The 26,362-nt window shown below is 30.6% G+C and overlaps 1 protein-coding gene across 6 annotated transcripts in view; it reads left to right on the top strand.

Moving 5' to 3' along the window:
• The window catches only part of LOC145286326 (transmembrane protein 184B-like), a 254,925-nt gene that overhangs the window by 32,734 nt on the left and 195,829 nt on the right, over positions 1-26,362 (top strand). For 2 of the 6 annotated variants that reach the window (XM_080135252.1, XM_080135253.1), the window contains exon 2: positions 21,184-21,265. The exons of 3 other annotated variants lie outside the window; for them this stretch is intronic. The gene's annotated coding sequence lies outside the window, so the exon portion shown is untranslated. Of the gene's footprint in view, positions 1-6,290; positions 6,375-21,183; positions 21,266-26,362 lie in introns of those variants that run through there. One more of the 6 variants, XM_080135254.1, reaches the window with a different exon arrangement.

Below are 26,362 nucleotides of genomic sequence, written 5' to 3'. Positions count from 1 at the left end.
TCGGCACTGCTTGAGTCCAGTGGCAAGAAGTGCTAGACAACTGGAAACAATGCCGAGATAAGCGGAGAGCATATACAGCGTCTGGAATTCCCGAATGATCACCCATTTTAGTAATGGCCAGGCTCAACGTTGCTTAACTTTGATCTAACGGGAACTGGTGTTTATAACGTGAATTATGCTGTACATGAATTACGTTTACATATACACATACTAAACAAGGATTCAAGCAAACCACATTAATCTCTTAAATTTGTTTACTTGTTTATTTAAATCTCTTTGAATTAAAGGTAATTTTTAAACATGTGTTTACATTAAAATAGCATTTGTCAAGAAAAATATCGAGAAAAAAGACTATGGTTTAGCTTGCAGTTAATGAGATATATATATATATATATATATACACACAACTAATAACTTTCAGCAAACGTAAAATGTAATTTTCTTCCGACTTGTATAATTTTCAAGTGTGGAAACTGATGGTAAGATTTTTACTCTGAATTTATTTTTGTTAGATTAACACATCGAAACGTGAAAAAAATATTTTTAAAAAATGGCGACGATCTTTTTTTTTTTTTTTTTTTTTTTTTTTTTTTAGGTAGTCGTCGCTCAGCTTCTAATAACTTTGGACTAAAAAGATGGTAAAAAAAAAAATGACTTGCTCCACCACTAACCCTTAGTCCAGGGGTTTTCCACTTGGAGTAGGGTGAATCATTTTTTCTTTCTTTCTATGTTTTAAAGGAATGAAGCAGTAAGCACAGCCACCAACAGACAGCTAAACATTTGATTTCTTGTGTATCAAAAGAATTTCGAACGTATTCTTTCGAAATATATAAAAATAAAAACTTGAACAGTTTGCGGATCAGTAAAAAATTAAATATCAATGCGTTTGGTAAAAGTTATCTTATCTGCATCTTTACTTATATCTAAAAGGCACTTTGTCGGTGTGTGAGTTCATTCCCTATGAACTCCGAAACGGCTGGACCGATATTTTAAAAATTGCACACAAATATACTTTATGTATCTGAGAGTCTTTTTTTTAGATAGGTTTTGTATCCGATTGCCTTCAATAAGTATGAGATAATCGAAATTATCTAGTTAAAAAACAAATTTAACATTCTTATAGAGCTTGTGACCTCACAAGCGCATTTGAGAAGTTTTATCACCGAACAAGCAGAAGAATTGGGCGTATAAAATAAACAGACAGGGGCACATTCGAAATGAATATTGCTGTTTAGAACACACTATATATGTGTTAATTACGCTTTCTTGTCCGGAAACAGGTTGTCATTTTATAGTATTCCCCCCATTCAAGAGTTTAATATATTTCTTTTTAATGCCAACCTTTTCAGGTTGTTTATATGTAATCGCCTAAGAAAGTAGGATCTTATGGGGAGTAGCATAGCGCATACCTTCAATAATATCGGTTTAAAATGTATATACAGTTCAAGACTTATAATAAATTGGTTGAGACAGCAATAGTTTGTAGAATGTTGAAAAAATATCTTCGCAAACGAGAAATGTGAGTTTTGTAAAGGAATTAATAATTTGTATATGGATTCAAGATAAACATGAGAATGTCAACAATTTTGGAGGGCATTGTTTTTATTTTAATGTTTATTTTTTATGTTGTGTGTGTGTGTGTGTGTGTGTGGTTTCTACAAATGATTATTTCAATGTTTATCAGCCGTTGAAAAACTATTTGGATTAACATTTTTAACTATCGATTTTTTGTTCGTTATCCATATTTCCATTTTCCATATTGTATTTAATGCTGTCTCTTTCACACTTCCACAATTTCGCCCTTTCTGTCTCCGCTATGCTCCCTCCCTCTCACTCCTTCACTTCTCTCTCACTCTTCTCTCACTTATTGCTCTCGCTCTCTCCCTTCTCTCTCTCTCTTTAAGAGTGAGAGAGAGAAGTTTACAAAATTACGTTATTTTAGTAACTATACTAATATAAAACTAACACGTCTACCCTGTTATGGTTGACGAAATAAGAACACTCTACCCTTCATATATTAAGTAAAAGGTTCAATCCTAAATTACAAGATTTGGATTTCGGAAGTTACATCAGCTGAAACGTGAATAAAACAATCAAAGTGAAAATAATATAAATTAGCAATCCGCATAAAAATATTCCGAAACATTTTGGTTTGGTAAATCACCTTTTTTTTTTTTTAATGCTGTTTCGCCAATATCGTGATAAGAAAAATATTCAAAATGTCAGAACTTCTCGTTCACAACCATATTGAATCGCGTAAGTTTTTTCTTTTTTTTTTTTTTTTCTTTTTTCCTTGCGAGCAACATTTTGAGAAAAGTCTTTTAATACCAGACAAAGTCGAGACGCTTTTTTGTTCTATAAATAAAACTAAAATTAACTGACGAGAAATTCTTCAGTTTTCGCATAAAATTGCTGAATTAGCACATTTGAATCGCAATGTATTTAATTTCTCTTTGACTTTTTTGTTCAATGCTATCTTAATTATACTGTGACACTTTTTTTATGAAAAAAATACAGTAAATTAACCGCAATTCAATTTGTAACATAAATAAAGATATCTATTCTAAAAAAAAGTTTATAATCTAGCTTATTTTCATAGAATTTCTGCGTACATACATTAGCGTTTTTCTGCCAGAAACATTGTGTACGCGAAGAAATATAGTGTGTTAGTATATATATATATATATATATATATATATATATATATATATATATATATATATAACTCTGTGGAACGTCCGACCGCCCTTGCTTGCAATCTTGTCAATCAAAAACATTGTTGCCATATAAACCAGCTTGTATTTAATAAAATTCACACTCCTTTCCACGTTTCAACCATATTGAGTACAAATAAACTTAAGTCTTAACTTGTAGACTTGTAGTTTCAATCATGAAATTGTTTGGGTTTCGATTCTAGCTGATGCCATTCAAATCATTTTGTTGTTGTTATTTTATTATTGAAATCATGATTATATATTGGATAAAATATAAAATAATTGACTCTATAATAATAAATACGAAATCTACATAAATTAAAATATATTTAAGCGTATTTTACGACCGGACAATGCTAGGTGCCCCTGGTAGTGTGTGTGTGTGTGCGTGTAGAAATGTTTTGTTTTTTTATTATATCACTTTTTATTTATACCAATCCTTAATTTATGAAGCTCAATGTAATTGTAGAGCATATAGCAAATAAATGACAAAAGCCTATATTCTAAATTTCAAGATGTAGATAATGATGGAATAAATTGTAAGATGATGAACATCTTGAAATTTGGAATATAGATTTTTGTCATTTATATATTTTGTGGAGGCGGTATCTTTCAATTAACTGTGTGTGTGTGTGTGTGTGTGTGTGGTTTCTATAAAAAATATTTTTCATATTTTTTCCAATGCGAAGTAATTTTTCAATTTTAGTGGAGAAACGGATGTTAAATTCCAATAAGAGCATATGTGGATTAACCATATATATATATATATATATATATATATATATATATATATATATATATACACACACACACACTGTTTAGAATTCTTTTAATTGCACCATTTTTCCTATCTGTATACATAATCTTATAAAAAAAATAAAAAAAGCAATTTTATTAAAAAATCCTGAAAAAAAAATAAATTAAACATTAAAACAAAACATTTGTTTTTATCCCCACGACCACTATTTTCTTAGCAGTATCAGAATTTTTGTAGGAATTTTTGACACCCCTAACACGAAACTGCGAATACAATATAAAAATCTCGTAATTTCTCTGTTAAAAGTGGGTTATTTATTTTCTTTATGGATTATACTTCCAAAATAAACTATTACAGTTGTTTTAAAAGTAATAAAAATATTTTTATTTTTTTTTAAAACAGTAATGAATTTTCCGAACTCAATATTTTTCAATTTTTAAACTCAATATTTTTAAATTTTAAAAATCTATCAAAATTTTTCTATTGATTCTATTTTTACGATATTTTCAGGGTCAATGTGAAATTTTATGTTCTTTCCAATAAACCGAATATAATATTTTAGACAAACGTTTTTTTTAAATTCACGCCCCCCCATTTTCACGCCCCCCCCATTTTCACGCCCCCCCCCATTTTGAAATGTCTATTAAAAAGTAAATAATTAATTTATGTTTAATAGGTTTATATATCACAAATTGAAGAGAAAAGGTCAATAAATAATATATTCAAATTTAAAACAAAAAAAAAAATCAGTTTTTTAGAAATTTACCTGTAAAGTCCGAAGTTTAAAACCTTATTTTATAAGAACACATTTTTTCTTTTTGTCTTTTTTTTTTTTTTTTAATGAAACCTTGGTCCTTGCTCCTTTAATTGAAAAAAAAATTAGGGCTTGAATTACATTTTTCGAGGAGTTATAAGCTTAGAAAGATAGGGGGTCGAATAATTTACGCCTCTCATTTTGAAATGTCTATTAAAAAGTAAATAATTAATTTATGTTTAATAGGTTTATATATCACAAATTGAAGAGAAAAGGTCAATAAATAATATATTCAAATTTAAAACAAAAAAAAAATCAGTTTTTTAGAAATTTACCTGTAAAGTCCGAAGTTTAAAACCTTTTTTAAAAAAAAAAAACACATTGTTTTGTTTTGTTTTTTTTTAAAATAAAACCTTGGTCCTTACTCCTTTAATTGAAAAAAAAAATTAGGGCTTGAATTACATTTTTCGAGGAGTTATAAGCTTGGAAAGATGGGGTGGAATTATTCACTATTTTCACGAAATTTCTGACACTGCTACAGTGGACGGCTTTTAGAAGTTGATTTTCAGACTAACCTATCCCTCGGTCTTAATTATTCCTTTTTCTCAAGGGTGGATTCTTATCACTTCCTCGCATGTTTTCCTTAGGGACAAATTTTTCCGATTCCGATAATCCTAAAAGTTCCGGGGTTTTTTTTCCCGATTAATCGTCCCAACACTAATAGCATCACCTACAAATTATTTTCTTCAGATATTCTTTGTAATTATAATCCTGTTCTCAAATATTCTCTTTAGATCACTCGAAATTTTTAACGAAATCAAATTTCCGGAAATTGTTAGCGGATCATGCATTGCAATAATTTTTTCTCGAAAACAAAAAAGATATCAAAAATAGAAGAAAAAAAAGTTATCAAAATAAAAAACGAAAACATAAACTAAATATTTTGTCTTGTATTAAACGATTGCATAGTTGTAAATGTTCAGTAATTACCATAATAACTTATCCTTTTCGTCCCCCAATGAATGTTTATCTTAATCTCTTGAGACAGATTTTTTGTTTGTGTACAGTATAGTGTCCACATCGCTTGACCAATCGTCACTAAACTTGGTCCAAATATCAATCAACTGATTTAATTTTAGGTCAAAGATCACGCGTTTAGCGATAAATTTTATTATGCTCATCATAGACTCGTTAGTTGGTCCATATTGTAGCCAATGAAGTCTCACATCTCAAGACTCGACTTCCAAATTTTATGTATAGATCTCATGCTTTTTAAGATCACCAATCACTATGCAAAATGTAACTTGGCTAGATAAGTAGTCTTTGAGTCATCAATGTTTCCATGGCATAATTCCTGCAATATGGAAGTCACAGAGAAGACTTTGGCCTATACTTACGTTGTCGGACGGACTTGTGCTGTCTTACGACTTATTGTTGTTCTATTGCTTTGTTTTGCATAAGAGATAAAATATTGTTAATATCCCTTAATTTATAAAGTCAACATATTGTGTTTAACTTTGTACTTGCATTTAATTAAATTGGAGACAAATTATGGTGATCTTTTTGTGTTGTTTCGTCTTTCAAATAAAACTTTATTTCCGAATTTACCAAAATAAAATTTTGAAGAACAATTTTATAAAAACCTGTTGCTTATTCAGATTGGCATTTGCGGCAGCAATTAAAAGTAAAGAAAATACAAAAAAAAAAAAAGTCTGTATGATGGTGTATGTACTCGTTACAGAACAAAAATGTCATATTCTAAAAATTACGTAAATCAAACAAGTAGTTTTATTTATTTATTTGTTCTGAAATGAGTGCGTACAGAGTTTTCTGTATTTTCTTTACTTTTAATTGCCGCCATAAGTACTAATTTAAATAAACACTAAACACCTAAACCCAATTACTCGGCCCAATCTTTTCTGTTGGGACGTTTTCTGTATTAAAGCTGATTCAGCATCGTTCAAAACCCGGAAGCAAATTACTACAGTTTATTATTAGTGTGTTTGTGGTTTGACAGTGTTAGAGGTTTGGGCGGGGGGGGGGGGGCACTTGCTTGCTGCCGCAACTTCATCTTTTTTTCATCATCTTCTTCAGCATCTCTGTCGTCTTGTATCTACCATAAGTTTCTTCTTCCAGGACAGATGTATTTGTGAGTAGTAGTGAATGTCATATTTTCGTATTTTAATTAATCCTGTTCTGAGTTTTTTTTTTTTGTGTTTTTTTTTTACCTATTTGATTCGGTGACACGTTTTCTGTTTCACTAGGTTTTAAAATTCCCATCGTTTTCCTTCAAGTAGCAAATTAATTGCATTTTTTGCAAATTTTCTTTTCTTTCTTTTTTTATATAGATTCGAAATTGTAGAATTTCTAGAGAAAAAAGAAGCACCATATCGAATGATCGATTATTGAAAATACTTCACAACTGTTCTTATTTAATTTCCTTCGAATTGCCTGACACCCCTCCCCCATCTTCTGAAACAACTGATCAACGCCAAATTAAAAAGAGAAACAAAATAAATCAATCGATTCCTTTACTTTCGCGTTGCTAAGCTTCAAGCAAATCAGCTGAGATCGCCCGTTTCACGTCAATTCGCACGCAGCAACGCGCGTCCGTCATCATAATAATAAATGGTTTTTATTCGACTTGAACATATGGATACTGTTTCCTTTGATTTTAACGAAATAATTCGGAAACGGAGTCTTTCTTTTCCGGACACTTTCTTGTTTCAAACTCTTTGTACGCTTAAGATAGAACTTTAGTTCAAGTCTGACATTAAATAATTTAAATTGATGTCAAGAAAACAGTGGCTGAAATAATCTTTTCTTAAAAAATAAACCATTATTCCTCGCTTTGTTAACTTTGTTGATATTTAGAATTCAACCTAATTTTTAGAAATATACGCAAAATACACCTCTATGTATAAATCTTTATGATGTACGTACCCATCATGGAACGGAGATGTCATATTCTAAAAATCATAAAAATTGATCAAGTAGTTATATTTTTAACTAAGAAAATCAAATTTTATGAGTAAGCGAAAAAGGACTGTCTCGCGTCGCTATATTGAGAAAAAAAGGGGGGTGATAAGTCCATAATAATTAAAACTTTCGAGATCAGCCTTGTAATGCTACTAATTCGACATTAGTTGCTTTAAATCGTTTAAAAATGGTTTTCTTTATAAAAATAAAACTTCTTGATAAATCTACATGATTTTTGGAATATAACATTTTTGTTCCATGTCAGGTAGGTACATAATAAAGATTTTTCTGTATTTTTAAAAAATTGGGTTGAATTCTGAATAACAAGCTGTTTTTAGGTCTCCAAATAAATTTGACATATAAATGTTTGTCATTAACAGGAAATTTTACACATCCAAAATCGTTTAAAAACCATTTTAATTGTTTAATGCAAAAAACTTCCCTAATTTTCTTTGAATTCCTGATTTTTTAAAAATGTCTTGTAAATACAACTGAAGCTTTAAAACCTTATCTAAAAGACTGAGAAAAACTTATTTTCTTCTTTATTGGCACTTGGACTTGTTTTTAAAATTCAAGTTTATTTGTGGGTATCATTTTTATGCCACAACATGTACGTATAAATGATTGTTTTATTTCATTTTATTTGAAAAAAAAATCATTAAATCAAGTTTCTTAAAATTCTGCGTTCTTTAGAAATGGATGCGTTATATACGTTTCCTTTATAAATTATTAAACTTTTTTTCCTAACTCGTTTTTGTTCATTCATTATGAAAACCCAACATACGGGACCAACCGAACAAATAAGTTCTTCAACTGGGCTAGTGCTCCTTTTCCTATGTAAGGAGTAAGGGTCTCTCTATTAACAGGTTTTGTATTTAAGTTTGCCTTTACTGGAGGTAGATAAACGAATCCAAAAGCTAAATATTATAAATGAAATTTTTACATTTTATGTAATATGACTGGTACCGTATGGTCTTGATGTGACGTTTTTTAAAGGAAACGAACCCACATTTTAGAATTAGAAATTTTAGAATTGCAAGATTTTTTATTAAATTTGAATATAATTCTAATATTTATATTTTATCATTGAATAATGTATTTATTGAATAAATTTGAATTTAAAAATTGTACCATCATATTTTTTTCTTTTTTTTTCTTTTTTCTTTCTTTTCTTTTTTCTTTTCTTTTTTCTTTCTTTCTTTTTTCTTTCTTTCTTTTTTCTTTCTTTCTTTTTTCTTTCTTTTTTCTTTCCTTTTTATTTCTTTTTCTTTTTCTTTATCTTTTTCTTTTTCTTTTTCTTTTTGTTTCTTTTTCTTTTTTGTTTCTTTTTCTTTTTTGTTTCTTTTTCTTTTTTGTTTCTTTTCTTTTTCTTTCTTTTCTTGTTCTTTCTAACACTATTGTTTAAGCAGAGTTGATTCTTCGTGACAACTTTCCTTTTTCTCTATGAAAATATCACTATTTTTTAATGTTTTTCTTTTTTTTTTATATTCAAATGTAAATCTTCTAGACACATTATTGCTTATTTCTAGGATAATGTACTCTGCAAAAATGATGGCATGGTAGATATGGACATTTATCCCGAAGATGATTTCTATATCTTTATTTATTTACCGTTTTTTTTGTGAGAGTTAATTTCCTTTAATCGCATATGATCTTTAAAAAATGCTGTTTTTTTTTTTTTTTCATTGCACCTTTTTCGATTTTTAAAATTATCTTTCCTGTCGCATTTCCATTCCTGGTATTTCTTTGGGAACCTAACACCAAAACATCAAAACTTTTATCGAATAAACAGAAATGATACCCCCCCCCCCCCGTATTTTAATTTTCAACATTCATCGATTGATGTTTCTTTTAGAATAAAAAAGAGAATATGTAAAACTTTGCTCTCTATATTTCCCATTCAATTGCTTTGCATTTTGATTTTTTGCAACCTAATGTCAAAATTCGCAAACACAAAATCAAATTAGAGATTCTCTTCTGTTTGGCTTATATTTTTTTCACTATATACTTTTTTTTCTTGTCCCGATGTTAACGTTAACACCAACCATTAACCAGTTTATTAAAAAAAAATATGACGGCCTCATAAAAATTGCAAATTTACATTGGTTTGCCATTATTCTTGTAAACACCATTTTATTCCTCAAGTAAACTTCGGTGCTTGTTTATATTGGTGATCTTTTAAACCAACGCATTTCATGTGAAAACATTACATACTCATGGTGAAATTAGTATAAATTCCAAAATATTTTGAAAAATGGTCCAGAAGAAAAATTACAAGTAAAAATAGAATTTATTAAATTATCGAGTTTTAGCATATGCTTTAATGTGGAAGAGTTGTGCGACCAATTCTGTATGACAAGGGATATAACTATTGACAAATTAAGGGTTAGCCATTTTTAAACCAATACAATTCAGAAGGTAATTCAGGCTGATTTTTTAATACATCTAGCCACCTAGCTGGATCGTTTTTCATAATTTTTGGAATTTATACTAATTTTGACATGATAAATAAGTATATATAAAAAAAAATCATCTGAAATGCGTTAGTTGAAAACATCACTAATGTAAACACCTAATTTTTCTCTTTATTTTCTTTTCTGTTCTTTCTAATATGCAACCCCCACATCCTCCATCTTTGAGTTGAAAAGAAAATCTGTTGCGAAAATTCCCATTAATATTCATAGAAACGAATCCGATGATCAAAGACGACGTCGGTTGTTGACATTTTTTTTTTCTTTGATCTGATTTGAATTTTACAATAATTTGATTAAAGTATTTTTTTTTCTCAAATTTCAGCAACCATAACATATTTTAAAGCAGTCGGTACATGTCAATAAAATGTTTAAATACGCTTTTTAGAAATCAAGAAAAAATATAAAGTCCTATATAGTGCATCTGTTGTCACAAAATTTAATAATAAATTCTTTCAATATTGTTTTTTTTTTTTTTGTTTTTTTTTTAATATTAAAAAAATTATATTTAATTTTGGGTTCTTGTCCAGAATTTCCCGCTATATTAAAAACAAACAAAACAAATGTATGATGTACGTACGCGCGACGAGACGATAATATCATATTCCAAAAATGACATAAATTGAGAAAGTAGTTTTATTTTTATAAAGAAAATCATTTTTAAGCAACTAATGTGGATTCGTAGGTATTACAACATAGATATAAGTTTGAATTATTGTTGAGTAATTTCACTTGTTTCTTGAGATTATTTTCAAGACAGTCTTCATTTTCTTGCTCATAAAATTTTATTTCCTTGATTAAAAAATAAAAGTACTTGATCAATTTATGTGATTTTTGGAACATGATATTTTCTTCCCGTCAGTGGTAAGTACATCATACAGATTTTTCTTTTATTTTTTTTTATATAAGGGAAGTTCTAGACAAGAACAAAAACGTGTAAAACTGCTTGGCTTTGATATTTCTGATTCAATCGAAATGTATTTTGATTTTATATTATTTTTGTCAAAGGTCACGATTCAAGGGTCACGATTATTTTACATAAATCAAATTTGAGTTTCTCTTCTATTTTTGTTTATATTTTTAACTATGTATTTCTTTTTTTTTTCTCGTCCTTCTGTTAATAATAACCATATGGTTTATAAGAAAATATGACGGCCTCATAAAAATTGCAAATGTACATTGGTTTGGCACTATTATTCTAAACACCATTTTCTTCCCAAAATTAAACTTCTATTTATTTTATTTTCTATTCTTTCTAATATGTACCCCCCCCCCCCACAACCTCCATCTTTAAGATGAAAAGAAAATCTGTTGCGAAAATTCCCATTAATATTTATAGAAACAAATCTGATGATCGAAGACGACGTCGGCTGTTAACATTTTTTTCTTTGATCTGATTGAATTTTACAATAATTTGATTAAAGTATTTTTTTCACAAAAAAACTTCAGCAACCATAACACATTTTAAAGCATTCCTTATACCAAGCAAATGTTTATTTTTATTTTTTTAAGAATCTATACAGTTCAAAGTGATACAAAACTTAGTGCATAGTCTCTTAGAATTATTATAATTTAGTTTCAAGTACTAATATACATGCATCATGTCGAAGATGAATTTAGGACGTTGAACACAATTGCAAAATTGTTTCAAATCCATTGTCTTCTTTTTTTTCTTCGTGCACATTAATTATAATTAATCTTGTAGAAGACACTTCTCCATTTTAATTTTCATTAATTTAAAATCAACGAGAGTGACAAATGACTAAACATCAGACTTAAGTTAAAAGGCGAATACAATCAAATGTAATGTCGACTGTGGATTTTAGGCAATTAAATTAATTAAAATGGCATTTAAATTCGACTAGATTAATCTTATCTTTTTAAAAAGATCTGTGCATTGTAGTAATTAATATCGTTTCATAAATTCGCTTTCATATCAAGTCTTTTATTAAAAACTAGCAGGGGTAACAGGCGTTGCCCGGGTGTGTAGAGTAAAGGACCCCCCCCCCCAAAAAAAAAATGTAGGCAGCTCGGGTGGAGAGAGGTGTTCAGAAAAAAAAAATGTGGTCGTATGCAGGCAGGCTCGAACCTGTAATGCAAAGGAGGAAAAAAAAATTGTAACGTCTTACCTGATGTCTCCATTGCTCAACCGGAAGTCAAGACGTTGAAATTAAGTGGAATCAATCCAACGGTGATAACTTGCTAAAATGTCGGCGAAAAAAAGCGACACCTCCTTGTACAAAACTGCCCAATTGAGGGTGAAGGAATGAGTGTTTTTGGCCAATTTTTTTTATATTTGTCGTCCGAAGGATTAAGCTTGAAAACGTACTGATCTTGCGAGGATCTGTCGCCTCTGTCAAAAGTTTTTGCGAGATGTACAAATACACATATACAAACTTTGCCTTTTATATATTAGATTAGCCTGGGTGCCCGGTGTTGCCCGGGTGTTTGTAGGTGTATGTTGATCAAAAAAAAAAAAAGTTGTAGTAGGCAGGCAGGGAGGCTCGAACCCGTGATGCGAAAGCAAAAAAGAAAGTGGAGGTGTGTGTAAGGTGTTGGTTGAGCCAAAACAAAAAAAAAGTGGTAGTAGGCAGGCAGGCTCGAACCCATAACGTGAAGGAGAAAAAGAAAGTGGGTGGGGGGGGAATCGTGAAGCATTAGCTGTTGCATCCATCGCCAAACCGGAAGTGACGTAGTTTTAAATAAAGGCTAGTCAATCAAAAAGAGGGGATGACTTTCGAAAATATCGGCGAAAAAAGTGACCCCTCCCTGTAGAAAAGTGCCTAGTTGAGAGTGAAGGAATTAATGTTTTTGGCCAATGTTTCGATATTTGTCGCCAAAAGGGTCGAGCTTTAAAATGATACCGATCTCGTGAAAATCCATCGCCTCTGTCTAAAGTTTTTTTGCAAGATATACAAACATACATACATTCAAACAGACAGGTGAGATTTTTATAGTAAATAAAAAATAAAAACTTCTAAAAAACTACATTTTTCTTTTTCACTTTTAAACTATTATAAAAAAATGCCTATTTTGTTTATTAAATTGTTAGGTGAAAGTACAGAATAATTAATAACGCCCTCTCTTCCGCATGTTAAAAATGCATTTGTAAATGATAGCGCTATTATTTCAGCACAGTCCAATAAACTGCAAAAGTACGGTTTAAAATTGAAAAATTAAGTTGGTTTAACTTTGCCTTATAAAATTAAAATTAGTGTTGAATTATAGTTGTCTAAATTTCTTAAAATTACAGCAAAAAAAATATCAATCTTCAATTATTAGCAGGTGATCCGACATTGCCTGGTTGTAAAATGAGCTTAATTCTAATTTATGGAGATTTCGTATTATAGAGCCACAGCTCTAATTGTTACTATATTGTACCGAATATATAGTAGCGGTTTAAAAAAAGTAAAAAAAAAAATGACTTTGGTGCCATCGGCTAGAATTGAAATCAAAACGTACAAATCTCTAGCCGGATTCCTTAGCCACTGAGTCACACTCCTACACATAAATAGTTAAAAAAAAAAAAATAAGGTTGTTTTTTAAACCTACGAATCTAGATTTGTGCATATAAATAGGCTTGGTCGACTATTCCTACCTACTATTAATGATTAGCATGGATACCCGGCATTGCCCGGGTATCCACGCTGATTCGATTTGGATACACCTGCTATACTAAGAATATTGAGTGCTTTCATCGATACCTCCACAACAATTTAAAAAATAAAAGAATGGATAAAGATACGAAAATTAATCACCCTCCCCAAAAAAAAGAAGTATGTGAGAACCAGATATTTCGGCAGAAGGGATATGAAGAGAAGCTATTCTCCTGATATTGAGCACTTGTTGTTGTCCGTGCGCTGAGAACCCCCCCCCCCAACTCCTCTTAAAAAAAAAATAAATAAAACAACTTTTCTTTTAATCAAAATAGCAGTGAGTGCCCGTGTGACAAAAAAACAACAAAACCCCCCCAAAAAGCTGGGCTCGAACCTGAAAGCAGGAGAAAAAGTTTACGAATGCTTATGACGTCATGACGTTGCAAAATAAAGTTTTTAAATGGTTTTAGTAAATTATGTGTGCATGACTTGCGAAAAATGTGATGCGAAAACGGACCCCCTTCTTCCAAAAAGTGGTTTAGTTAACCACCACCGAATTTTTTTTTTTTTTTTTTTTCTAATTTTCACATCTAATGCATCTGAGGAGTTACTCTTTCAGATAGTACTGGTGTCGACCCGGTTTGATGCGGCTGATGAAAGTTTTAGTAGACATACTAACACACAAACCTTTCTTTTATATAAAAGAAAAGATTATAAAGCTTTTCCATCACAAAATAATCTAAAGACTATTTGTATTGAAATTTAAAAAAAATAGCCTTTATTTGAACTTTTATAATAAAAATGTTTATGAAACAGTTTTTACCGCTTAATATGACAGACCTGTAACATCCATGGGGGGACTTTGCTTGAAGAAAACTGAAGTTTGGTCATGTCACAATGCAGATATACACATCACTTCAGACATCAATAACACTAGATACAGATATATTATTTTCTCTCTCCACTAGGCGCTAATCACTCAAGCTTAATATCACCAGAAAAATGAAGAGAAAAAGTCTTTGGAAAATGTTGTTTCAAACCAAAAGTCTTAGAAAAAGAAATAATTTTAATCGTTTAATAAAATATTTTATATTATTTTTGGACTAACATTTTCAAATTAACCTCACTAAATAATGTTTTCAAAGATGTGACTAAACGCCTATTTAAAATTCACAATATCGCTTCAGATTAATGAACACTGTTAATAACACCGGACATATGCTTTTCTCTTTCCGTGAAGGTCTGACCTCTCGAGGTTAATCCCACTAGAAAAATAAAGAGAAAAAAATATTTGAAAAAGGTGCCTTACACCAAAAATTTCAGAAAAAGGTGGTTTTAATTATTTAATAAAATATTTAATAACATCATTTGATTTTTAAAAAATTTTTAATTATTTTTATATATATATATAAAAAAAATTTTTTACATTTTGATTAAAAGAAAAAATTAAATTCTAAGAAAATAACGTTTTAATGAGTGGTTTTAATTAATGGAAAATCGTGATGCTTATTAAAAATGGCAATTAAAAGTAAAAAAAATACAGAAATGTCTGTACGGTGTACGTACTCGTTACAAAACGAAAATGTCATATTCCAAAATGACATAAATTAATCAAGTATTTTTTTAAAAACTAAGAAAATCATATTTTACGATTTTTAGTTATTTTACTACAAAAGTGTATTAAACATAAGGCTGATTTTTTTTTTTTTTTTTTTTTTTTTTTTTTTTTTTTTTTTTTTTTTTACTTCAACTTTGATTTGAGTTGTCTACTTTTTAATTTTATCACTTCGTCATAAAATTAGATTTTCTTGAATTAAAAAAAAATACTGGGTCAAATTACGTAATTTTTTAAATATATCTTCGTTTGCTTATGAGTACGTACATCATACAAACATTTCTGCATTTTCTTTATTTTTAATTGCCGCCATAAGTGATAATCTGAATAAGCACCAAAATCGTTAGCAAGAAAGCATTATTGTTGAAAAAAAATCACAAATTGAAGATTTCTTTCTACCATATTGGTATAATTTAAACATTGAAGTAAGTTTATTTTCATTGTTTGAATTTTAGTTAACTAAAATGGATGAGATGAAATTATAAGAATACTTTTACAAAAATGAAAACCAACATTTTATTAAAATATGTTGATAGTGTAAAATAAATGTGTCATGAATTGTATAAATGATATGCTTGTTGTGGTATTAATATTTCGGTGCGTGCTATTGTTAGGATTTTAAAGTTGAATATGATTTTTACAGTATCTTTTGTTTCGAAATCGTTGAGTAAAAGTACAGAATAGATAAACTCTCTCCCTATTTTTCTAAATAGTAACGGTATTATTTCACCATGGTTCGTAAACTGCATGTTGCGCTTTTGACCACGAGCAGATATTTGTTTTTCTGTGTCAATTATTTATGGTCCGATTTTAAGTTAAAAGCAAAATTTAAAGTAGTTTCGTAATCTTTAATATATATCAGCCTTCTGTCTAATAAGACAATGGAGTTCTACATCTAGTCTGGTACACTGCAGCAGCATCTGCTGTGGTTATAACGTCGAAGCTGGGGTTGCCTTCTCAGATTCCAGTCTGGGAGATTTAGGTTTTTCCAGTTACCAGCTGGTGAAAATTTGAAAATATTTCCAATTTTTATGAAAATAACGGAGATCCTCAGCTTATATCAAAATAATTGCAAATAATACCGGAAATATCAAAGAATTTAATTGATTCGTAAAATCAAAGTTAAACAGAAGTAGAGCAACACTAAATAGGAGAAAAAAAAATATTTGAAAGAAAATAAAATGATAAATATTATCTCAATGTGTTTTCAAAACAATATGCTTTGTTGAGTTTAGCAACATTCAATATTCAGTCAAGTTTTAGCAGCTTGCTTGGCTGTCGAAATGTACTTTATCTGACAGTGTTCTTAGATAGGTTTTACATTGGAATGTCTTTGATAAGTACATATAATCGAAAAAATCCGATGAAAGAAGGAACAGGCGATTTTGACCAAAATTAATACTTCATGCAGCCTAACATCACAAGTGCATTTGAGAAGTTTTATTACAACACAAGTAGAAAGGTCAGGTATATAAAATCAACAGTAGGTTCTTTGATATGACAAGAGCACGTTCAAAATTAATGTTTCTGTTTAGAGCACAATTGAACCATGATGCTTGACTTTTGCGTTTTTAAACTTTAATTCAAACCATTATATAAAATAATTTTTTATGAAATCAATAGTAGGTTTTCTACAGTGCAATGTAAACTGCAATGTGTTGTGGACGAAGTCACTGTGGGGAGGCATATGAAGCTCCCTCCCGATGCACCACGATGAGTCCCCCAATCGATTTGATTGAAAAATGAGCGATTTCACAGATTTCAGTAACAATAAAATATGGGAGTGTGAAGCATTCTTTGATCACAAGTCAATCCATTGCAACTCTGCAAGTATGTGCATATATATATATATATATACTAGCATGGGCGCCCGGCGTTGCCAAGGTGTTTGGATGTGTATGTTGAGCAAAAAAAAAAAAAGTGATAGTAGGAAGGCAAGCTCGAACCCGTACTGCAAAGGAGGAAAAGAACGGGTTAAAACCTAACGTTTATGCTGTTACGACCACCGCCAAACCGGAAGCAACATTTTTTTAAATTAGGGCTAGACAATCTAAAGGAGAGGATAACTTTAAAAAATATCGGCAAAAAAAGTGACCCCCCCCCCGTAGAAAAGTGCCTAGTTGAAGGGGAAGATATTAATGTTTTTAGCCAATTTTTCGATATTTGTCGTATGAAAGATCAAACTTTTAAACGATACTGATCGTGGTAAAATCTGTCACCTCTATTGAAATTTTAAGGCAGACATGCAAACAGACACACATACATACATTTATATATTGGTAACTAAAAATTTTCGACCCAAACTGATGAAAAGGCTTGCTCTATCTCTGAATACCTTTTATGTAAAATTTAAAATATTTAGACCAGAAATTGTCTGAGTAATTTGGAAGAGACCGCAGACGTCAATTTTTAAAAAACTTTGATCCCTATTATGACTCCTTAAAATTTATTGTTTTGGGCTCAAATCAAGTTATTAAGTTAGATCCATGTCCAAGGAACCTATATCTAAAATTTCAAGTGCGTAGACCCAAAATTGTCAGAGGAGTTTGGTAGTTCTCAAAGGTCAAATCGTTGAACTCTGACCCCTTAATCGCCAAATTTCTGGCCAAAAACCGATCATATCGATTTTCCCAAATCTCAGTAACCTGTATATCAAATTTCGAGTCTGTAGACTAAAAATTGACAGTTATTGCATAGGGAAATGTACACAGACACACAGACACTTTCACTTTTATATATATATATATAGTTTGATAAAATATTTTCAACAGATAATCAATATAAATGGAAAAGTAAAATATTTCAATTAATAAATTTTCTTTAATGTCGCATATTTCGGTAAATGAAACTTTCGTCGTGTCACAATTAATGGAATAACAGGAAAACGCATTTTATTTTATATCCAAATAATTTCCATCAAAAATAATATTTCGGCTCCAAATAATTAAATGTAATCCGAGAAGTCTTTTTGACTCTAATGTATTCTATAAAATAAATGTAATGATTTTGAACTAATTTTTTTCATAATTGGATGAAAAGCAAAGGAGAAAAAAAACTTTGCAAAATGTGAGTAAAAAAAAAATGAAAAAAAAAAAAAAATGGGGAAATAAAATAATTCAAAGATTTAATCTGAGAAATCTGATAATTTTTCAATTAACAATATTCTTAAGTGTCACTGCTGGCTTGTTTTTTATTTATTTTCTTTCTGTGATGGCGTGAAGTCATTTTTCTGTTAAGAACATTTTTTTTTTTTTTTGTATAATGTCCGAATGATGCACTGAACATTTGTCATGACCTTTTGGTGAGAATTTAAAAATGTCTATTCCAATTGGTTTATTTCTGGAGTTATTAGATTATTTGCTTTCTTTTCCGAAGACATTTCTTTGAAAAATATAAAATATAATAATAATAAATAAAAAAATTAAAAATGAGAAACGGAGGTCAAAGAAATATTTTCGCTTTCTTTGGTCGTGTTATTCTGATGTGAAAGGGTCCTATAAAAGGCCAGATTTCTTATTAAAAAAAAAATTGTAGATGTTAATCTTTTTGTGCAATACTTATTTAATTATGACTCTTTCTTTATATTTACAATTCTGGTTAGTAAAAAAGAATAATCTTGTCAACTGCAAAAACTCAGACGCTGTTATTTTTTCACAGTGCACACTTTCTATTAGTGATGGGACGATTCCAATATTTTTCCCGATTCTGATACAATTACCAAAGTTAGACAAAATGGCGAATTAGTGAAAACGGATTGTTAAATAATAACATTATTATTATAAAGTCGGTGCCAAAGTTTTCGCTGGTTTGTAGAAGGGAAATTTTAAATCGTAATTTTATGCATATTGTTATTACTTAAACATATCACCATTATTAATTTAAAACTTTTTTTTTCAGATTATTAAAACGTCATTCATATTTTTCTGCAATATTTTCACTGATATTAATCTGAAAAGGAGGCAGCTTCCATCATGATAATGCTCGTCCTCCAACAACACTATTGATCAAAGGGGCTTCTGGGCTTGACCGTTACTCCTGATCTTAAATGGAACACGTACATCAAATCTGTTGCCAAGGCCGCTGGAAAAATGGTGGGATCTTTCTATCGATTTAGTAGATATCTCACTGCTGGTGCAATTCTATCTATATAAGAGCCAGGTACGTCCAAGGATGGAATACTGTTGCCACATCTGGGCAGGAGCTGCTAGAAAGGACTTGTCCTGCCTTGATAGAGTTCAAAATAGACTTCGTAGCCTCGTAGGAGATGTCCTTTTCTCTTCCCTGCAACATCTATCTCATAGAAGAGATGTTGCGAGTTTGTCTCTGATGTATCGTTATTTTCATGGAAAGTGACCAACTGAGCTTCATTCTATGGTCCCCCCTCGCCAAACTTTCACAAGAAACACTCGTCTAGCTGAAAACACTATCAATAATTCCTCCCACACTTTATCTGTGCCTAAATCTAAATGTAGATTCCATGAACAAAGCTTCTTTCTTAGAACTGCACGCCTGTGGAATTGTCTTCCGTTTTCCTGCTTTCCGACTGACTACAATATGGTTGTGTTCAAGTCTAACGTAAATAAGTTCTTGATGAGCCGTTCCATATAAGTTAACAAATTTACCGAATTTCCATTACTAATGATTACTATATTGTCCAATTTCTACTGTACACTCTTTAACCATTATCCTCGAGTGGCCTCTTGGCCTTGATAATGTGGTGATGTCTGAAAAAAAAAGATCTTAGAAAATTTAGTTAGGAAATCTTGCCCTATCCTGTATACTCTCCTGGCCTAGCTTCCTCAGTTTATCACTTATTTTGAGGATTATAAAACCGTTTGGATTGCCTTAGATTAACATTACGAGAGGAGATTGAATACGAGTTAGATTCATATTTCACTTAAAAACCTGAAGAATTTCAGAGGTGAGGCATTTATAAACTCGTTGACAGATGAAATCAAATTATAGAGAGCAAATGTCGTTATTGTTATGAAGAACCTTTTTTAAAGGTTTTCATTTTCAAGATGAAATTTTTAATTGGCAAAAACCGACCTCATAAATAACAGGTGAATAATAAGAGAGTGGTGGAGTTGGGAGTGGGGTGAATAACAAAAATAATCAAGAGATTAAGATAGTGGTGAACAAGGTCAGAAGTTTCATAAATATTTCAAACTTCCAATTCTCCTTTCTTCTCGTCATTTGAAACCTTCATATACGCATAAAAAATGTGCACACTGACAAACAAACATTATTTTCAAAAAGCTTTTGTGTTTGTTTAAATAGAGGTTTTAAACCCACGTATTTCAGATGAAAACATTACATACTTATGTGTTATGTCGAAATTAGTATACATTCTAAAAATGACAAAAACTGATTCAGTAGAAAAATAATTACAAGTAAAAATAAAATTTATCGAATTATTATTGTATGTTTTAATGTTGAAGAGTTGTACGAACAATTCAGTATAACAAACTGACTTATCTTCCTTGAATTAAATTAAGAATCTGCCATTTTTAAACCGAACGTGGATGATTTTTGTTAAAAATAAATCTAGCACATCTACTGAATCATTTTCATAAATTTTTGAAATTTGCACTAATTTCAACAATACAGGTAAGTATGTAATGTTTTCACTTGAAATGTGTCAATTTAAAAATGGAAATCAGCAAAAGTTTGGGCTTAGAATCTTTGAGACATACCGGCATTGATATAATGTGTGCGAAGTTTAACTATACTTAGTATGGAGATAAACGTCCATAAGAAGCCATGTCCAAAATTATTTATTAATTTTTTTTTTTTTTTTTAAATAAGGCATAATCATTTTGACACATTGGTTTCCATTAAATTACCAAAGTTAAGTCATGTTCAACCTAATCAGTGCTAAAATGGGCAACCATTTGGCAAGATCAGGTGCTGTATATACTCTGAAGATGGGTGGGTGCTACTAAGCTATTCTTGCCCAAGATATGCTGCATAAAATAATGTAGCGTCCCCCACCCCATGACTCGGGATAGTTAAGGGACTCATGGATCAGGTATTTTAATACTGAGTGACTACTTACCAAGACCAAAAGCCACTCGAGGATAAAGGTTAACAAGATAATATTGTTCATCTAACTATGAGACAACTGGAAACAGTGGATGGAATGGGTAAAAATTGGATTGCTTAAAATGACATCTCAAAAAGTATTTCTGAATGTTGAACTTGAAGACAACCATGTCTGGCAGGAAATTTTCTTTATTTTTATCTTTGAAAAGCAACCACCATCTGTGTTCCCCCTATTTTTTATTTGTTTTGCAGAACATTGACCGATTTATTTTACAAGCCCATGTTGGGAGCATTCACTCTCCTAATATTGTGTTTATATGATAAGCTACTAACTGTAAGTATTTTTTTTTGAGTAGGTTGTGGTGGAAGATGGGCGGGGGGGGGGCGTTTTCTGGCGTGGCTTATGTTTTTTTTCTCTCCATTTTTGTGCCTCTGTTTCTATTTTCTATCTCCATCTCTTCACATCTACCTTATCTAGTTAAAATGACTAATACAATGGGTGTTCCAAAAGTAATCCCTCCTATTCTTTTATTTTGCTTGAATGGGTCAGAAAATAGGAGGCTTTACTTTTGGAATGGTCCTTGTATCCCGGTCTCTTCACATCTGCTTTGCCTTTTTTAAGATGACTAAAATCTTTGTGTTTTCCTTTATTTTGTGATATTTATGACATGTCACATCTCTAGTATTGGCGTCTTTGTTAAAATTATTTTATTTATGATCAGTATCATTTCTGTCTAAAAAAAAATAATTGCTTACAGAGATGACACTTTTGAGAAGTATTGGAAATCAGAATTGAATGTTTACTTTACAAATCGAAGATACTCTTACTGGATTGATGCTGCTATATTTTTTTGCTTGGGACAACTACATTTAATATTTGCAATTGGATTGGAATCCATGACATTTCTTTTGTCATCTTTTTTTTTTAATTATTTTTCTATTGCAAGAATGTCTCTCCACTCAAGAGGTTATGGTGCCAGCAACACTTTTACTTTGGATCTGAATCAAAATTTGAAATTAAAAATGAATATAAAACAAAATTCGAAATGTAAAAACAAAATTCAAAATAAATGTAATTATTATTAATGGAAGATTTTAAGTTCAAGATAATTATTTAAACTGAAGAGCCTTAGTAGAACTTCCGGTTACAGACTCCACAACTTTTTAAACTGTTTATTCATGAAAACCACTCTTTTAGAGAATGCCAAAGTAATCTACAATTTTGTGTAGTTTTTGTATTATTCATACTACTGTTATTATCTTGAATATTATTCTCAGACCGTTTCAGCTAATGTAGCTGCAGACCTTCTTCAGGTGTGTTTTGTTGAACTCGGTGATGTGTACAGGATTTTGACTGGAACTTTTTATATAATCCATAAGGTAATTTGTTCAGTGTTTGTCAGTCATAAACAGAAGTCGTAAGTCTTTCATAATTGTATTCACAATTATCGCCTGTACTCAGGATTGAATGTTCAACCTTCAGAAGACTGTAAGAACTGATTATACTTAGTACTTTTTCTCCGTTGCACAATGGGTTTTTGTAGACAAAACCAGAGCAAGCGTGAAGGTTTTTGTTAAATATTTTGTATAGATCTGTTTGACACAATGCAGTTGAAGAAAGTTAAGGGTTACATTGATCGACATCACACCCATGATGAGAACAGTTATCAATCCTCATATCTAAAGTACGAGAACTATAATTTTGTATGTTTCTTCAGCTCTCCTTCATATTAGCCCTTTCTAATAATAAAACAAGCACTAACATCATTATTAAAGTCGAACATCTAAAAAAATCAATTTGCGATACTCGTTGTTCACTCCTTACATCAAGTGGCATCATGCCTTGTCTGGAGCGATTTCTATTAAAAAAAAAGAAAGAAAAGATTCCAAAATAACAATAGTCTTTCTCTGCTTAATCTAAAGTTGCTTCTGATAGTCTTGAATTTCTTTTCACTGGACAAGCAATGTGGCCCCAGGAAAAGTGTGGTTGACATTGTGCAACCCTTGCTTCATTACAAACATGCACAGGGAGTATCCATTGTCTTTAAAGATGGAAGAAGGTGAGAAGACAATTTATACTAGCAATAAAAACATTTGGTAATATTAAGTGATCATTTTACTTGGCAATCGTGCAGTTTAGCATCTACAAGTAAATTATTTTCATTTTAGGAGAATTCTGTACATGCAACAGAATATTTAACAAAACTCTCCCTCCCTTCACTCGCCATGTTAAAAATGTCTTTCTAAATTGTTTTGGGATCGATAAACTGCAGAAGTATCTTTTTATTTTAAATTTCCAAGTATTATTGATTCTTCTGAGAATTCTCTATCGGAATTCCAATTAAGATCCTCCAGGATTGATTTCAACACATAAATGAATCCCGAGACAATTTCTCTACTCGAAATTGGATCCATGCATTCGTAATTGTATTTTATTGTAATGTTTAATCTGGTGATTTATGATGCGACTATGAAACCGGTTTTTATCATCTTCATTGGCTACTTTGACAAGAAAAACAACTATTAATGCAGAGAACAACCCGTTTATATGTTGATGTTGCATCGACATATTAAGGTAGCCTATGTAAAATGCTGGAATATGTTAAGTGTTGATCAAATTTTAAAATGATAGAAAAAAAACATTAGAAAACATAAAGTAATTTCAATGAAGAAAATGGGAATATAATAAAAAAAAAAATATTTGAAAACTCAACCTGTTAACGAATAAATATTCAATTTTTAATTTTTTTTTTTGTAAACTATATATATATATATATATATTTTTTTTTTTGTAAAATATTTTTTTTGAAAAATAAATAATTTTTTGTAAAATAAATATTTTTTTGCAAACTATTTTTTTTAAATGTGTAGCAACAAATGAAAATATTTAATTTTTATGTTAGAAAGTTTACCTTTTTAAAGAGGTATGAAAAATTTATTTAATAAGAAAATTTATCTGTCTACTGTTTTTTTTGTCTACTGTTTTTTTCTGTTAGAGTAGCCTTTTTTTTCTTTTTTCTTTTTTTTCTTTTCTTTTTCTTTTCTTTTTCTTTTTTTTCTTTTTTTTTCTTTTTTTCTTTTTTTCTTTTTCTTTTTTTCTTTTTTTTCTTTTTCTTTTTTTCTTTTTTCTTTCTTTTTTTTTCTTTTTTTTTTTCTTTTTTTCGTTTTTTTTTTTTTCTTTTTTTTCTTTTTTTTCTTTTTTTTAAATATTTTTCCTCTACAAAAAACATCATGAATAAATACTTGAAGATGTAATGAAATTATTATTATTTTTTTTTTTTTTTACATTACAAGATTCTGGATTAAATAACTCAAAAGGGTTGATATTCCCTGAAACAAAACAACCAAACTGAATCCATGAAAAATATTTGAAGATAGAAGGGGAAAAACAAAACCTATGTCCCAAATTATTGGATTCAACATTAAATATCTCGAAAAGGGCTGACATACCATGAAACAACCTAACCAAACGCCATGAATAAATGTTTAAACAACATGAAGCATGAAACATTTTCCAAAATTATCGTACTTGGCATTAAATAACACAAAAAGGATTGATATGCTGTAAAACAAAACAACCATCATATATCAAAAATGGCTAACTCAAGACAAGAATTAACAGAAGATAAGGCGTATTTATTCAACTTGATCTTTGTTTCAAAATCACTGATTTGTGCAGGGTGGATGTGCTGGAGAAAGAGATCGAGCAGAGAAAATCACTAATTTGTTAGACTCTACCATTTTATACGTTCTTCTCCAGACAGAAGAGGTTTATTCAACGAACTGAGATCTTCTCTCTTTTGCTCTCTATATTTTTATTGTATTATAAACAACTCCTTCCCTGATTTCCATTTGCGGACAGACACCACACTAGATGATTTGAAAATCACCCCTTAAGTGCATGACATCATAAAAATCTAGACACCTCAAAAACATGTGGGCCCCGATCTCATCCCAGCTGTACTATTAAAAAAATTATCCGCGGAAAAACAATGCCCCAGTCCTCTCCAAACTTTTCAACAAATGCCTTAACAAATTTTGCTTTCCTGACTGTTGGAAAACTGTTTCTGTGGTACCAGTTTACAAGAATTCTGGCAAAAGAACTGACCCATTAAATTATCACCCCATTAGCCTTCTCTCTCTTTTTACCAAAATGTTTGAGTCCATAATTAATCAAGCTCTAGTCCATCATCTTACAGTTGTTAACCTTTTGTTCGACCAAAAATATGGATTTAGGCAAGCCTATTCTACTGCAGATATCCTAACTGTAATATCTAAACATATATACTATACATTGGACAAAACAGGAAAAGGTAGGGCAGTAGTCCTAGATATATCTAAGGCTTTTGACAGAGTATGGCACAATCAGAAAATCATATGGTATCACTGGATGAATACTAAATGTAATTAAATTCTTCTTAAATAAGAGAAGAATCAAGGTTGTCCTCGATAGTCATACATCAAAACAATGATATAAATGGCAGAATGGATCAGGTTTCTCTTTTGCTTTGCTAGAATAGATCAGGTTTCTCTTTTGCTCTGCTAGAATAGATCAGGTTTCTCTTTTGCTCTGCTAGAATAGATCAGGTTTCTCTTTTGCTTTGCTAGAATAGATCAGGTTTCTCTTTTGCTTTGCTAGAATAGATCAGGTTTCTCTTTTGCTCTGCTAGAATAGATCAGGTTTCTCTTTTGCTCTGCTAGAATAGATCAGGTTTCTCTTTTGCTCTGCTAGAATAGATCAGGTTTCTCTTTTGCTCTGCTAGAATAGATCAGGTTTCTCTTTTGCTCTGCTAGAATAGATCAGGTTTCTCTTTTGCTCTGCTAGAATAGATCAGGTTTCTCTTTTGCTCTGCTAGAATAGATCAGGTTTCTCTTTTGCTCTGCTAGAATAGATCAGGTTTCTCTTTTGCTCTGCTAGAATAGATCAGGTTTCTCTTTTGCTCTGCTAGAATAGATCAGGTTTCTCTTTTGCTCTGCTAGAATAGATCAGGTTTCTCTTTTGCTCTGCTAGAATAGATCAGGTTTCTCTTTTGCTCTGCTAGAATAGATCAGGTTTCTCTTTTGCTCTGCCATAAATCTATAAATATAAAAGCGAAAATGTATGTATGTGTGTTCGCTTTTTCTGTATGTCTACAAAAGGCTTTTTTCAGAGAAGCGGTCGGTCGCTTCACAACTTTTAAAACTTTTTTATATCACATATAAATCGTAATATCTCAGTTAACAACGAAGCTCGCCTGTCTATTTAATTTGCTCGATTTCGGGAAGATAAATATTCAACATTTGTCGCTCGCCGCATGTGGGTTAGTCTTTTTCCTATAACATCTTGAGAAGCGTTCCCGCCCCGCAGTCAAACTTGACCTCATTAACTCATTAAAACGGGCACCTGCCAAATCCAAGTAATTAAATAAATTCTAACGTGTTTCTGTTAGCA

Source organism: Euprymna scolopes, chromosome 10 (genome assembly GCF_053919585.1).
Source record: "Euprymna scolopes isolate OS-2025 chromosome 10, ASM5391958v1, whole genome shotgun sequence".
Classification (NCBI taxonomy): domain Eukaryota; kingdom Metazoa; phylum Mollusca; class Cephalopoda; order Sepiida; family Sepiolidae; genus Euprymna; species Euprymna scolopes.
The sequence above is the reverse complement of the archived record's forward strand: the minus strand, read 5'-3'. Positions and strand labels throughout refer to the sequence as shown.